At 32.3% G+C, this 4,503-nt stretch overlaps 1 pseudogene; it reads left to right on the forward strand.

Annotated features, from left to right (window-relative positions):
* Window positions 1-724: 724 nt before the first annotated feature.
* Window positions 725-3,982, forward strand: LOC112466981 (annotated as a pseudogene).
* Window positions 3,983-4,503: the final 521 nt, after the last annotated feature.

Genomic DNA, 4,503 nt, shown 5'->3' on the forward strand with positions numbered 1-4,503 from the left:
TTCTACATTTTTTACATTTATGATATAAAAATTTAAATATTGTTTTTACGTGCCAAATGTTTTTCTTCGTATATATGGTATATATTACCTTTCAAAAAATTCTACAACAAGAAGTCATATCTTTTTAAAAATATTTCATTTTTTTAAACATAAATTAAATAAGCACAAATTTGACTGGGATAATATTAAAATCCCAGATAACGAGAAATTCTATATACATAAAAGTAGTATTTATGAAATGTTTTACACAAAAGACAAAATAATGGCATTAACCTACAAGGGGATACATTAGATCTTTGTAATGATTATTCACCGAGAGACTTCTATACTGACATCTTCTATTTGTTTTTATTTACTGTGTTATTTTATTTATTGACAAGTTTTTTTCCTTTATACATATACTTCATAATATTAAAGTTGGTACCATTTTTACCTTGTAATCGAGGCTAAGCCTTCAGTCGGTTCGCCGCTCTTAGACAGAAAGCATTGTCTCGTATCGAACCCAAACATTATAGTGACTGTTGACTGTTAGGTAAATAAATCACACATTATCATATAACACATTTATTCATCATGTTCAGAATTAATTCCTTTAATCTTTTATCTTTGATTTATAAGTTATTATATCAGCAGTCAATATCACGTTTGATTTTGTTAGCAAACTTCGCGTTGTAACTACTGATTTAAAGTTTACGTCTACATATTTTTATAAAAAAGCTGCGAAATGGCGTTTATAACGGAGTACTGGAGCCTGGATGGCACAATAATTTCAACAATTTTTATTATAATCGCTTATTTTTACATGACTCGCAATTTCAAGTACTGGAAAAAACGAGGTGTTCTGCAAATACCGCCAACGCTAATCTTTGGTAATTTCATAAAGTGTCTAATCCTGAAATATGCCCCGTCATACTTTCTAAAAGAACTCTACGAGCGAGCGAAGGACGAACCTTATATAGGTTTCTACATTTTTAACAAGCCCTTCTTGTTGCTTTGCGATAGCAAAGTCATTCAGCACGTCTTTACAGCGGATTCTAATTTCGGCAATCGATACTCCTCGGCCGATCCAAAGGATCGTATTGGTTACGCCAATCTCTTCTTTATGGAAGATCCACCTCAGTTTAAATGGAATATGAATTTGACACGATTTTTTCTCAACGACCATACACAGAAGAATATGTTTGGCCTGAAGAGTTTGCTAGAATGCGGAAAGCATTTAGATGAATATCTTGACTCACTGGAATTAGATGGTAAGTTGGAGAGTACATTAAATGATTCGTGAAATTAAAATAAATGTAGAAACAAAATAAAGACTGTGACTATAATTACAAACATTTGTAAAATTTTTGTAGTATTAAGATATTTGATGTTACTCTACACACACATAGATGTTCGATCGTTATAATAAAAATGCGAAAATCAGTATAATATCTACAGCTAAACAGATTTAATCAACTGATGGCATTGCCGGCAGGTAATGAACAATTAATAGACATAATGGATGTAAGTTCAAAATTTACCACGGATGTGATATGGAGCATTGCTTTTGGACTCGACGTGAACACGTTTCAAAATCCGAACTCCGATTACAGCAGACATAACAAAATGATGTTGGAAAATAATGAGATCCGCACCTGGAAGATGCTCGCAATGTTCTTCCTACCAAATCTAATTCGTTCTCGTAAACGAAAAGTGTTCGAAGAGGAGACCATCGTTTTTCTGCGCAAAATTTTCTGGGAAACAATGACGAAGCGATTAGAATCTGGCGAAAAGAGATACGACCTCATTGATACACTGGTCGAGATCAAGTGGAACGTTTCTGGCTCGAAATATATTGAAGATCGCTTCAGTAAGCGAAATAATTACGTTTATGTAATTTATATATAAGAATAAATAAAGATGTGTAACATAACGGTTTGCGATAACAAAATCAGAGTAGGGGAGACTGGGGCTATTCGTGACACATTTTTGTTTCGAATTTTTTTCTCGCTTCGTATAAATGTTTAAAAAATTTTTATTAGTGCGATGTAATCGTCCATCTCTCTAGTTTAAAAAAAAATATATATATAGGTTTTTCTTTCACGAGTCTCGAAATATATCATGAAATGTATCGCTGTGTCATGCGTCATGAATTGCCCCGAAGCCTGGGTAATTCGTGACAAACCACGGGATAATGCGTAACACTTTCTCTGATTGAACAAACTATATAGATTTCTTTCGTTTTTGCAATTTTTATCTACTTTATACTTTGAAAAAGCTTTTATTTGTCAGAATTTACATATTATATGTATAAAAAATTATGAGGAAAAATGTAACGCCTGTTCCATTAATTGCCTTCATTGCTCATATTCGATTACGGGATACCACTTCTCGAAGGCGTCCGCAGCCCCTGCGAATTGGTTTTTCCTTTGAACACTTATTCGTGGCGTTTTTTATTGCCCCGATTGCTCGTGTCACGAAATGCCCCAGCGTGATTTTTCCTTATTCATGATCCGTGACTTACAGATAAGAAAGAATACCATAAAATCTACTCATGCATTATGCTTAGTGAAGTCGAGTGACTAAATACAACTTACCGTTTCGGATCTCTTATTATTTTATTCGGCGAGAAAACAAAAATTTTTGGGATTTGAAAAAATTTACTTAGAGCACTTGAAATCAAACTTTTTGTCACTGAGAGAGAAAAATAGTTGACACGCAAATGCCATTCCGTTGGTACCTAGAGGACACTAAGAAACATCTGTGATTGATATTACAGGTTTCTAGCAGCAAGCATTTTAAAGTTAGGCCCGCGACAAAATTTCAGCAGTGTCACGAATAGCCCCGGTCTCCCCTAACCATCATGTCTGCATAATCAATAATCATATGATAAACGAATTTTATCGCGGCAAGTATCAAGAGCATTTAAAACTCTACAGATGAATTAAATTTCAGAACTCAGAAATGTCGATGACGATGATCTTTTAGCACAAGCAGCTAGTTTCTTCTTAGTTGGTTTTGAAACCACCTCAACGACTGCGGCCTTCGCGTTATATGAACTCGCATTGCAGCCTGAAATTCAGAGCATGTTAAGAAAAGAAATACTCGAGGTACTGAAAAAATCCAATGAAAAAGTCACATACAACATGGTATGCAACTATTTCCCTTTCGTAAAAATTTTTTATTTTTATAATTTATTTTTAGTGATATATTATCTTTAATATAATTTTATACATATTTATGATTTATAATGCAAAGAAAATATATTTTAAGTCACAGAAAGTGAAGTAAAAATCAAGATAAAGTCTTATTTGACTATTTGTAATTATAATTTAAATAAAAAATTATTTTTATACATTTTATACATTGTTTATTATTACCAGATGCGGCCAAACTCACTGTCATTTCCGTATCTCGTTAACGTGGTATCGGAAACTTTGAGAAAATATCACTAGGATTTCTGAATCGCATGGCTAAGCGAAATTATAAAGTGAAGAAGCACAATCTCATAATTGAGAAGGATACGCCGGTTTACATGTCGGTACTTGGCCTACACTATGATCCGAAATATTTCCCCAATCCCGATATATTCGATCCGGAGCAATTTAACGAGAAGAACAAATATATCATACCCCAAGATGTCTATAGCCCATTCGGAAGAGGCCAATGTATTTGTATAGGTAAGAAAATCAATTTTAATATTATCTTTATATACATTAAGGTATTAATATGTATTTCTTCAGTTCTTTTTCATTAACATAATATAGAATATAATACAGTTATATATTTTATAGCCAAGGGCTTCGGGCTTTTGCACACAAAGTTAGCCCTGCTTAAGATTTTGAGTAAATACGAGGTAACACCGTGCAAGAAAACTTCGATACCAGTGGAAATTGATCCAAGAGGGGCTATGACAGTGCCGTTGAACGGTGTATTATATCTCAAGATTCAAAAAATTAATTCTAATGCTATTTAGAACAAAATACATTTTTAGCCAAAATAAATATACAATTATCTCTGTACTTTAACGACAATCAGTGTTTTGATAAGAAATCTGTATAATTAAATATAAAAATTAATAGAAATATAAATATATTATGCTAGATATTCTATTTTTTTTTACGTTTTAAATTAATTTTTAAATCCTTTAAATCCTTTATACATATATATAAATTAAAATTTAAAATTTAAAATTTTTAAGTGTCCTCTGATATATGTGTGTAACCTGTTTTTCTCTGATCACATCCGACAGAAATAGATCAATCTATAGAGGCCCACCACCACCCCCGCCGGATTCCGATCAGCGGTCCTCTTTTATTTACAATACATTTATTTTACATTTTTATCAATTTTTATCAATTTTATTTTAATCTTCTGTAAAAATTGATATTATTTGAAATTTAAATTGATATTTAACCCTATTCACTCCAACGTTTTTTTCGCCCCAATAATCCTCCAACCATGCACTTTCGAGTCTCACGTGTTTTTTATAATGTTAATAGCTTTGAAAAATTCCCCAAAAAT

Source organism: Temnothorax curvispinosus, unplaced genomic scaffold, assembly GCF_003070985.1.
Source record: "Temnothorax curvispinosus isolate PA1 unplaced genomic scaffold, ASM307098v1 QBEX01016791.1, whole genome shotgun sequence".
In the NCBI taxonomy this organism is placed as follows: Eukaryota; Metazoa; Arthropoda; class Insecta; order Hymenoptera; family Formicidae; genus Temnothorax; species Temnothorax curvispinosus.